Here is a 12,263-nt window from a genome sequence, read left to right on the forward strand (position 1 = left end):
AGAGTATCTTAGGTATTATCTGTCTGTGCTTTAGAATGGTGATGGGGGTACTTTAAATAAAGCTCTTTTGACAAGCTTTAGTTAAAGCATGCCCACCATTTTGAAGCAGGGGACGCTGAATACATGAGATGCAGAGGCTGCTGCAACACACTAATTAACACACTCCAGTAGACTTGATTAATCGAATCTGCTCCGATACGCTGCAATTACAGCGCATTGGAGTAGCATCCCTGCATGTCTACAGGCACCCTTAACTCCAGATACGCTAGAGCTAGACCATCTGAGAAAGCCTATGACTATCCCACTTTTAATAGAAGAAGGTATTTGGCCAACTAGGAATCTATTGTATCAGCAGATTCAGGATGAAAGGATATTATTTCCTCCACAAATTTCTTTTAAGAAGTCTAACGAGCATGGATGGATAATATTATATGGCACACAACAAGTGAAATATGTCTCTCTTGCTATTGTACAGGTCCTTTTCTACACTGTGTGTAATGTGCCTAAATGTGAGAATTAAGCTAATTGCGTGATTAGATTTCCTGGTTAACAAACCGAGGCACTGAAAGGATATTGTGTGCAAACATATTCCTTCCAACTATCCCCTTCTCTGAGGCTGCATGAGTTTTCAGATAGACAGACATCAGCCACTTGCTGAGTTACAAGGCCACAAAATGGTCACAGTCACTTTCATGCAGACGAATGCCCTAGTCTCAATGCCAGGACCTTGCACTAAATTCTGAGGCTTCTGTGTTCAAAGAGTGTGACGTTCAGTCACTTTTTGTCAGCTTGTTTTTAGTTTTCACGTTTTCTTTGAGGACAGTGCTCACAATGCTCTATTAAAGGAACACAATAACTGAATTCATTACCAAGGGTCAGATTCTGTCAGCCTTGCTCACTCGGAGGAGCACCCTTACTGCATGTGAATATTCCCACCAATGTCTGCCTCTCAGTGTTTTGCCTGACTAACCTATTGAAAACCAAAATTGCTGTCTCAAAGTAGCTAGAGAAATGGGAAACTACCAAACAGTCCCTTTTCGGGACATTCTCCTTCAGAACGTGAGATTTCTGTCAATTTCCCCAAGAATACATGGATTTTGTCCTCTTTGAAATATTAGTGAAATAGTGTATCCAGTGGGATTAATTCTAATCTGAAAGAGATGTAATTCCATTGTTTAAATACAGTTACTCCTGATTTATTGTAAGCAGAGTCAGTACCAGCCTTTCTTTCTTTCTTTTTTTGCTACAAACATTGATCTTACCCTGAATGAAACCATGAATTTCTTCCTATCTGCCCAGGGGTTGGCTGATTTTACTATTTTCACAATGAAGCAGCTTTTAAAGTTATGAATAGTGGCTCTTTGCCTGCAGTAACCTACCTTTCATTTTCACTGAACTAGCACATAATTTGATGGCAGCCCACAAAATGCTTTTGCTGGTGGGATGATTTTTTCTCCACACAGTGCTGTAACCCTGCATCCCAGTTACACCTCCAGTGCTGCTTTTTTATAACAAAGGTCACAAGGCACTGACTGCAGAAGGGTGCATTTAATTCAGATCCATAGGTAACAAAGATAGAGGAAGTTCCCTCTGGTTTAGTTATGGACTCGGTCTTGAAACTTAGGATACTGATCCTTTTTATTCCCAACAAAATAGAGATTTTAATAACATAGCTCTACACAGAGGAATGGTAGTTACAGACTGCAGTGGGCAAAATGGTTAAGTCCCTTGTTTCGGTCACAAAACTTGCCTATGTTTATGAGCTGTCTTCTCCTTTTACTCTCCTGCCACCCTCCCCAGCTGATTTCAAGCTAAGAATGGCTACTGCTCTATATTGCTGTTAATATTTTAAAGTTTGTACATTTCTATGATAGTTGTCATAATAATGGTATCTGAGTGCCATTTGAAACAAAATAACCCTGTCCTGAAAAGGCTAGCCTATTTCTTCTTCTCATCTCTCTCTCCACTCTCCATCCCATTATTTTTTGTTCTCATTTTTCCTCTTGTCCCCTGATTTCCAAGCTCTCTCCCCCCTCAGTCTGCCCTGAACAACACCCAAGTGCGAGCTTGCTATGAATTTTTAAGTGGGTTTGAAATTAGGGAAAATCGATTTTCCCAGCCTCCGTTACAATATTAACTAAATATACTGAATGAACAATGCCTTGTCTTTCAGTATAGGAGCAGCCACCTTAGGAACCTTTTCTTTCACAAACAGCGATGAACACATTCCCTGAGGTTGCTTTGCTGGTTTTTAAAAGTAATATTTAACATTGCTACAAGCAATTTGTTGTTTAAAAGAACTGATTAGCACAGTTGTTGTCCATCACAGTATGCTACATTCCCAGTGTTAAAACATTAGCCAAGTGCTATCCTATAACCATTAAACTACCTTCAGTTTCAATCAGTTTTCTAACACAGCCTGATTAACAAAGTTCTGTTTACCCATATGGGATAAGGTGACTGACCAGATGTTCTGATTTTAAAAGATCTGTTGGTGTCCCAGTGATTTCCGCTGGGACATTGAATTGTCCCAGATTTTCCTGCTGAGAGCTTGAGCAGCGCAAAAGTTGCTTGCAAGGTAAAGCCCCTTCAGCCACTGAGGAGTTTGGAAAGAAGGATTAAGGGAAGATTCCCCTCTGAGAGCTGAGGAGTCTTCCAACGTGGCTCATATTAATACATGAGTTATTATAAATGGCCATGCCTGTGTCCCTTGCTAGAAAGACATTACTGAAAAAGCAGACAGAGAGCAGCATGGAGTAAGTTAAAATAAATATGCTGCCTTTCTTTTTGGAAATCTGTTGCCTACAGAACTCCAAGGAATTCTTAATATACTTTGCTGCATGGTAATTTATGTGTATGTCTGTGTGCGTGTGAGGGACAAGGGAGGGGGTGGGGGGGTGGAGAGAGAGAGGAAATCCTCTTTGTCCTGTGAAGTGCATCACACAGACCTCCTGTGTTGTAATGTAAAACTGCCAGGGTGGCTAGAATGACCATATGCCATGAATGTGAGTACTGTGCCTCTTTAAATGTAAATTCCCCCTTTATCAGAATCAAAGAATATCTGTTTAATATGGAATGAAGGCAGTTTGGCAGGATCCATGCTACTTCAGGTAAGCCAGAATAAACAGTTACACTGATTAAAATGAGGCCCCTATTTTGCACCTGTCATGTTTGACTCCTTTGCCACAAAGGCCCCACTTGTTTATTTACCTGTAGAGCTGTTATAATATTTTGCTTTCTAAAGAGATTTGGAAGCCACCTGCCATACCTCTGGCATTTCTTTAACAACAAAGCACTTCAGGCTCAAGTGCTGGAGCTCATTGTTCTGCTCTACAGCATGGAAAAGAAGATGAATCAAGAAGCACAGGATCCAAACAGAAATTATTATTGATTTAATCACATAATCAGCAGCAAACACTTCAGGCTAAGATAGCAAATCCATAACAGCCTGCCCACATAACCACCCTTACAAATTTACCAGCAAACCACTGCGCACACTTAGCAAACAAGAAGAGCAAGGGTCACCTTCACATGGCGGCAAAATATTGACATTCCTAAAGCTTAAATATGTTTTGAGTTAAGTGTTATCAATCAGTGATAAGAGTTGAATGTCTGTTAAACATAACTACATTGGCAGAAGGATTATAGAATGCTTTCTTGCCATAATCTAGAAGCATCTTTCAGACAAAACTCTGCTTGAAATCAATTGTGCACAAGGAGCTGCCTGCTGAGACCCATTCAGTGTCATACAAAAGAAGAGAGAGTCTCCCTGTGATCTTTAACCATAACCGGTTATCTAATGAGACCAGGGCTTTAATTTCTTTTCACATCAAACATAGAATCAATGCTCTGGATTCAACAATGTGTGTAAACAGGCCGTGAAGCCATCTCTTCAGATGGCAGCCAATTCAGCCTTCCAAGCCCCCTGGCATAGTTATTTCAATGAATCCCCCTTTAGTTCCAGGTAAGTGCTCCCATCAGGTTTCTCCTGGCTTCGTCCTTGCGGATGGCAGGGCTAACTCACAGTTGTCAGACACCTCCAACTGGAACAATAAAACTTTGATAAGTTTTATAGGAATGCTGGAAAAAAAATCAATATTTTGAAAGTTTCTTTTCCAATAGTTTTAACAATCTTATCTTGAGTTTAATCATTCCAAAGGATAAATAGTACTATGATATAAGTCCACCAAATGTCAAATAGGCTAGGTTCAGTTCTCATTTACAATAATACAAAAATAGAGGAATGAGGTTTTCTGCCGAATTACATAGATGTATCTGAAAGGACAATCTGGTGCTAAGAATCTAGAATGGGCGGCTGCTGAGAAAGTCTAATGGTATTTCATAGAGATTGAAATCAGGTTTAACAGCTAGCTTATTCAACCCTTGTTCTACTCTGTGACCTTGGGAAAGCCTAATAATAGGGCAGTGGAAAATACCAATATATATTTTAAAGACAAATTATTGCTATTAAGTTTTTGCAAACAATATCCCAATAGCTGCAGACATCTTTTCCAGAAATCTGACCCAGATCAAAGAAAAGGATCCTGCCTAGATTTTCCACTGAAACCAATGTTGCAAGTACCTAGCAGAATGTAGTAATATCAGTGGACACCAATGCAGAGCAGATACCTTCAGCAGAACTCCCATGCTTCATTACTGTGTCTTAGAATACACCTGCATTGCTCCCTAGCTCATGTAGATGTGCCTAACCTAGCTCAGTGAAGCTGTGGAGGGAAGGACATGAGCCACTGAAGGCCTTCCTGGATGCTAGCTTTGGTATGAAGTCAAGAATGAAAACAAACTAAACTTCCCAATTCCTGGCCTGGAAGTTGGAAAGGAGCAGGTTTCTTCCAGCCACACAAGAATGTATAGCTTAATTATTATGCAATAATAGGTATTTGAGAAGTTGTGAGAAACAGACATAATGATTTATCCACAGGACTTGATTCTCTTCTCCTCAGATTTATCATGTGTATTTGCATACCACATGCACCCCCCCTCTGTAATTAGTCCCCCAAAATTGGGGTGCAAATCTTAAGTGAGGAAGCTTTTCTTTTCTGGAAGAGAAGCAGGGTAGAATACAGCAAGCAGGCACTGTGACCCAAGGCCAATGAGATAGGCAAACAGCAGGGGTGGAGTCCAGCGTTAACCCTTGGCTACTGGTGAGGCAGTAGCTATTAGCTGAAGAGACACTTAAGTGGCAGAGAGTGAATGAGCTGCTACATGCAGTCTGTAATATCTGGGCTTGGCTTCTGGTGTGTAAGCAATGCTGTTTTATATATTTTTATATATAAGATACAAAATATATGTAGATATTTATAAATATATATGTATATAACTATCTATATCTATCTATCTAAATAGATAGACAGTAGGGGCATTCAAAGTGGGCCCTATTTGATTTGGATTTGGATTCAGCCTAAATCACGGACAGTGATTCGATTCTTTGATTTGGATCACTGTCCCTGATTTGATTTTGCCGAATCCAAATCCGAAGATTTGATTCTGATTTGGAGAATCAGTGATTCAGACACAGACACAGCTTTAAAAGTTTTTTTTACATACCTCAGAGTACCAGCATGGCTTGTGATAGCTCCGATACTGGGGCACATGGAGCATCCCACAGGAGTGCAGGAGGGCCCTCCACATGCTCGGCAGCAAATCCATAAGTGGACCGAAATTACTTCTGGTCCACTTCCAGGTCCTCCGGGGAGTGCGTTGGGGGGCCCCCTCAGCTTGGCGATTGGCTGCAGGGGGACCCCGGGTGCCCTTTCCCAGACCCAGGAGGCACCAGTCGCTGAGCTGGGGGGGGCAGCACACTCCCCAGCAGACCTGGAAGCGCTTCTTGTCCACTTCTGGGTCTGCTGCTGAGCGTGCTGGGGAGCCCCCCCCACTTCTGTGAGATGCTTCAGGCATCCCAGCGTTGCAGCTTTCATGAGCTGCCTGCTACCTTGAGGTATGTAAGAAAAAACATTTAAAGCTATGTCTATGTCTGAATCTCTGACTCTGTCTGAATCTCTGACTCTTTCTGAATCTGTCCAAATCGATTCAGAGGGTTCTGATTTAATTCAGAGAAATTAAAGTTCCTCTGATTCAAAGATTTGGCCACTGAATTGGGCTGAATCTCCACCAGATCAAATCAGGGACCAAAGCTTCACACAGCCCTAATAAATAAATATAGGTACAGATCTAGATATAGATATTTATAAAACTGTACATAGTAAAGAAGTAAGTCTTACTACTGCCCTTACAAGGGCCTGGGGCCTAGCCTCATTGCTGCCCTGCCATACTAGGAAGTTCCTGCTGCCTCTTCCAGACTGTTTCCTGGGTTGCCACATATCCTGCACACTTTCTGTTTCCAGGATGACTTAACTCCATATCAGGCAGTCAGCAATGACTTGAGAAACATCATTTTTTCTACATTTCATCTTCCAAAAACAAGGTGAGCATCTTGTTTAGGGGAGTGAGGTATGTGAGAAAAAGCAGGTAAATTGGTGTAATTCCACCAATTTCAATAGATTTACCCCTACTTTGCACTGGCATAAGGAAGGACAGATTCAGGACATGCACAATGGTCTCTGTGAAGGTTGTCTGTGCTGTTATGTCTGGCTATATTTGACCACCCATGCTTTAAGGAATGCAGGACAAATACTGCATTTTTAAAGGAATGCCATACAGCATTTCTATTTACTGTGCAACATTTTCCTTCTCTACTTATGCTAGACAGTCCTTTGAAAGATTATTGCTTGAAAACATATTTGCCTACTTAAAGGCTTCTTACAAGTTCCAAGGTTCCTACTTGGCTAGGATTTTTGTTGGCCATTCGATATCAAAGAAGGATGCCTTGCTACTGTGTTTATACAATGTTCTTGAAACTCTCTAGGCACATTTGCTATTTTTTTTCCGTAGGCACTGATTTACTATGAATTTTGGCCAGTTAGTCTTGCTTTCTTGCCCTTATCTGAAAACTTTGGTAGCTGAATTAGGGTGAGTGGATTCAGTGCCTAAGATTTCCTTCTTACTTTTCCTTGCCAACCAGTCAGGTTGCTTCCAAGACCCAGTGTTTTAGGAGAAGAATCCAAGGAGGGAGTACTGACAAGGGGAATAGAGAGGGATAGAGAGGCATCAGCATCAGTGTTCAACTTTAACTTTCATAGGGAGGGAAGCTGAGGAGAGAAGTTGCTGCTGCTGAGAATATAACACCGGAACCTAGGAAACAGAAATTTCAGAGACACTAAGGCAGAGAAAAATGGAATGGAGGATGCTTGGGGTGTTGGATAAGTGTCAAAAGTAAAGAATGAGTTTCAAATATAAATCCTTTGGAGCAAAGATCATCTTTTTTGTGTTGGTTTTGTACAAGGCCTAGCACAAGGGCGTTCTGGTACATGTTTGGGACTCCTAGTTATTACAGAAATACAAATAAATAATAGTAACAATACAATGAATGGATGGGGCAGCAGATGAATAAGACTCGAATGGAGAGCGGAGAAAGAGAAAAGGCTTAACTATATTATGCGAGAGGCAAGGATTTCTTAGGGTGATAACTTGTTGGACCAACTATATAGTTGGGATAAATTAGATAAGCATTCGAATGTGAGGCATTCTTCTTCATTCCATCCACTTCTGTTCAGGATTCCACTCTACTTGTTCTTTGAAGGTCTTCTTAACAAAAATAGACCTGTCCTATAAATCAGGAGAATTATCCAGTTTAGAGGTTGGCCTCATACCAGCAGGGGCAAAATTTGGTGCCAAACCTTCTTGAAGAACTTGAAGACTTTGTTTCAGCCAAAAACAACAACAACAACAAAAAACTTGCCTGTACTGAACTTGATGCATGAATGATGGAAAGAGGACTGTGCTTGATTATGCCCTTCAGTGCTTTGAATTTGGGTCTAGAAACATAAGTAATGCCCCACTGTGGGCACCCAGGGTGCCTGATTGCGCAGTTGTTACTGAGCTGTTACTGCAATGTCCTGGCAGTGCATAGGTCATTTCCAACCCTACTGCACAGTAGCAACGAGCTACTCTACAGTAGCATCAGCATCATGGTTCGTGTCCACTGATGTTACATCAATGTAGCTCATTGCTTTCGTGACATAGTTTCTTGTATAGATGTGCCTCCAGAGTACAGAACTTCTGGTATTATAGGATTTCATTTGAACTGAAAGCGTATAGGTAAATTTAAGGCCAGAACAGGGATGCAACACACCCAACCCAAAGTTACACCCCTAGTCAAGAATAATAATTTGGGTTTGAAAATGCTAAAATGTTCTTGTAAGTTACTCCTGCTGGGGAAACTGAGTAATTTTTTTTTGCAGTTGCCCAATGTCCTTTGGCTGATTCCAGGAAGATCCTGAAAATCTAGAATGAAATTAATATTGGATATTGATACTGGATTATAGTAATAACACTGTATATTATAACAGAGTGTTTTTCTATATGTTGGTTTCATTAAAAAATCTTTTTTATTGATTCTCTAATTAACGCTAACAACCATAAAGACAATTACAAACAAATATGGACATAAATCAAATAGATACTGTATAAACAAATGAACTTAATTTAGCTCGCCCATAGAAATCATTATGTAAGAACACCTAACGCTGCATAAACCTTCCTAGCAGAGAATCCAAAAGATAATTATTGTAAGAGAGTAATGATACTAAAAAAACAAATTTGAATCTAAGTACAAATATACCAAATACCAAAACCAAACAAATGATGATAAAGGCCAGTATTTTCAAGCTTGATTGCCTAAAGATAGCCATCTATTCCTAGGCACGTAAATAAAAGTAGTTTCAGAAAATGCTGAGCATTTGTAACTCCCACTGGTGTATGGAGAAAAGGATCAGAGCTCTAACTGAACAAATCTCGTACAAAGTGGGGAGTAACGTAAGCAAGTAACTTCAGAATAAGTTTAAGATGGGATAAATTCTCAAATTACTAACAGAATATTGAAAACAGTGTAAGACCTTCTTACAAAATATCCAGTGTTGTGGTTTTTCCCTATACGGTTGAGAGAACTTTCACAATCAAATTTCATGTTAAAGTTTAACTATGTCACATGAGAACACAGCATTAACATTAATACATGAGGACCCGTAGAGGATTCAACATTGACATTTCCTAATGTTCTTTCCTGCTACTGAAGTCAGTGGAAGATGATGACAAATACAAATAGTAGCTTAGGCACAATACTTTTAAGGTAATGTCCTACTCTTGCATTGTTGACACAAATCATTCTTAGCAAAATCGCTTGATAGCAGAAATTGGAATATTCTGGCAGGTCATTTTATTTGTGCAGCTGACTATAGAAAATTCAAACTCATAATTATAATTAATTAATAATAATTAATTAAACTCGTAATTACAATTACTTTTCTAATTCTTTGTAACAGGTGAACTGTTTTTTTTTATTTTTCTCAGCCCAGAAGATCTAGTGGTCCAGAAGGAGGAACTCCTAGCCTGGTATTTGATACCAACACCAGTGACATGAGGTACCTGACTTTGGATCTAATCCAGAAAGATACTGAACATCTCTCAGCATGGGGAGGCGTGCTTACAATTCCCAAATAATTTGAGCCGAATAGAGAATGCTCAGTACTTCACAGTATCTGGCTTGTACCGTCTGTTCCAGTTTTCATTTCTGTAAAGTGGCAGTTAATAAAATTACCTTTCTCACTGGGAAGCTTTGAGCACTGGGTGTTAAAATGAAAGTATTACATACATACTTAAGTTCTGGGCCTGCTACCTGCTCCATATGGGCTTGGGGGCTTAAATTGTTAATGCTTTGTTGCAGGGATTGTGTCTTCTGAGATGTGGGGAAAATGCCTCAAAGATTCGGGATGCTACTAGAGTACTAGTTCTCTTAGACATATTGAAATGGCCTCCTGCCCTGTCTTTCATTCAGATGACAGTCCCAGTGGGATAAAAACAACCTAGTCTACTTTTCTATATCAAGGGACACAATTTAACATAAATTATTGACATAATGAGCTCTGGGAGTTCCTTAGACTCTAGCTACTAAAGATTAGTTTTATCTGTTACGTATGTAGTGACCGTAAAGCTGTTGTGTTGCTTTAGTGGCTGCAACATGTGATCTACACAGATCAGCATAAAATATTAGAGGCATAAGATTGTTCCCAGTTGTTCACTAGTGCTTTCTCTCGCAAGCTCATAACACTGTAAAAACCTAGAAACTTGTTTAGCTGGCCACCTGTGAAACCAAAGCCACTAGAAGTTATCAAACACACATTCATCCTGAAAATCTCAATCTAAACTAGGAAGCAGAAGTGGGGGTTAACATAGTTATATATAATCTTTCTGCTAATTGTCTCAATTGTTTACATGTTTGTTCTTAAATCTTCTGCTTTACCAATACAAAACCATTTGCTTGGGATGTTTCATAAGGCATATCTACGTGTCGCTCTGCATCACCGTAGAGATGTGCTGTGTCACCATATGATGCGCTATGGCTACATAGCAATCACATGAGTCTACAGGTGATCATCAGCTACTTTGCTGTAGCAGGGCACTCCTCCATTTTAGCATGCTGCTATGGAGAAGTAGCAGCAAAAACTAATCGTGTGCTGCTTGCAAGTACTAAAGCACAGCACGGTAATAATGCCGCCATAGGGTGATGTGCAGATATGCCCACATATTGTTTAATGTCACTGTTTAGCGAATGAAGGGGTTTTTTTTTTTAACTTAAATGTATCCCTATTTGGAGTTAAAGTGGGTCAGAGCAGGGTTTTTTCTTTCTTTTTTAAGTTTGCCAGAGCCAATGAAAAAGTGTTTCTAGGAGAGCCTGGAGTTAGTAACCTTCTAGGCATGCTCCAAACAACACCTGCTTGATAGGATTTTTGGAGTGAAGTAAGTGGGTGTGTTCCAGAATAGTGACAAAGTGGAAAGAAAATTATTTTTGCAGCTGAAGACTGACAGAGTTTCCTTTTAATTTTTTTTTTAATTCTTTTGATTTTTAAAAAAATGTTGTAGCAATATTCAGTACAGAACCCCGAGATTTCGTCAGGTAACTTTTCATTCTTTGAATAAAAGTACACTTAAAAAAAAATCAATGAACACTGTCAAGCTTAACTAAATAAAAATTGGTCCCATAGGTAGTGGGCACCTCTACACATGTAATTTAATGTGCAGTAGCCTATTCTACTGCACATTAAAGCAACACATAAAAAACAATGTTAATACACTAATGAGCAGTGGAATAGACTACTACACATTAAATATTACCTAAAAAGTGTGTGGTTGCACTACTGTGCATTAGCACAACCTAATGCTGATTTATTTAGTACCTTATATTGGAGATAATAAATTTAATTGTGCATTAGGAAAGGCACATTGATGCATGTGTAGATGCATCCATTGGCCATATCCACATGTATGTAGACATCTGGTTCCCCGGGGACAATTGTAGTGGCATACCTTGTGCTACTGCTAGTTGTCCCCAGGCAATGCCTGTGCCATGTGCCCTCTGGCATGCAGCAGGTTACCCCAGGTGGGGTAAGGGAGGCTGGATCTAGCACTGGGCTGGCCCCAGCAGCCTTACCTGGGGTCCTGGGGCTGCAGCAGTGCCGATTCTGCCTCTTGGAGGCTGTCTGGCATGTGGACTGTGGCTGTGACTGGCCAGGCTCCCATTTTGAGCAATGCACACTGCCCCCACATGTACCACTCTGCTTTTTCTTTGTGCATTTTTTTAAACCCCTGGATATCCAGGGGTCAAAAAAATCCCTTGTGCTTCTCCCTTGCAGTACAGAGAAGAGCTGAATGTGCAGTATGTGGTGCTGCAGATGTGTCTGTAGCGCCATATACTGCATGGCCACGCTTGTCTGGACATGGCCACTGAGTCCTCCATTCTCACTGCATTCAGTGGGAATTGAGAACTTTTGGCATTTGGCACCTTTGAAGGCCTTAACATTTAAAAGTATCTTGTTATCTTTTGCTAGAAGGTGGTCTTCAGACAGTACTGAAACAACTTGAGAATTCTTCCATACCGTAAGCTGAATTAGTAAATCAAGCAAAAGGTTTTATACTAAGCAAAGTCCATTCCCTGATGCTAAGAAATTTGTAAACCCATGATATTATTATTTGAGAGTTAGACAAGAAGCCTGAGTTGCTATTATAATGATGATTTTGTAGATTTCATAGACATTAGGGCTGGAAGGATCCTAATAAGATCATCAGGTCCAGCCCCCTGCTCAAGGGGCAGGAAGTCAGCTAGGGTCAAAGGATCCCAGCAAGATAAGTGT

The 12,263-nt window shown here is 40.2% G+C and overlaps 1 long non-coding RNA gene across 2 annotated transcripts in view; it reads left to right on the forward strand.

The window, feature by feature from the left end:
* The window catches only part of LOC149868999 (uncharacterized), a 220,328-nt gene that overhangs the window by 184,980 nt on the left and 23,085 nt on the right, over positions 1 to 12,263 (forward strand). The window contains exon 3 of one of the 2 annotated variants that reach the window (XR_016441046.1): positions 9,427 to 9,497. This is a non-coding gene — a long non-coding RNA (uncharacterized LOC149868999). Of the gene's footprint in view, positions 1 to 9,426; positions 9,689 to 12,263 lie in introns of those variants that run through there. The other variant, XR_016441045.1, reaches the window with a different exon arrangement.

The sequence above is a fragment of the Crocodylus siamensis genome, chromosome 3 (assembly GCF_052110815.1).
Source record: "Crocodylus siamensis isolate JL-2025a chromosome 3, ASM5211081v1, whole genome shotgun sequence".
In the NCBI taxonomy this organism is placed as follows: domain Eukaryota; kingdom Metazoa; phylum Chordata; order Crocodylia; family Crocodylidae; genus Crocodylus; species Crocodylus siamensis.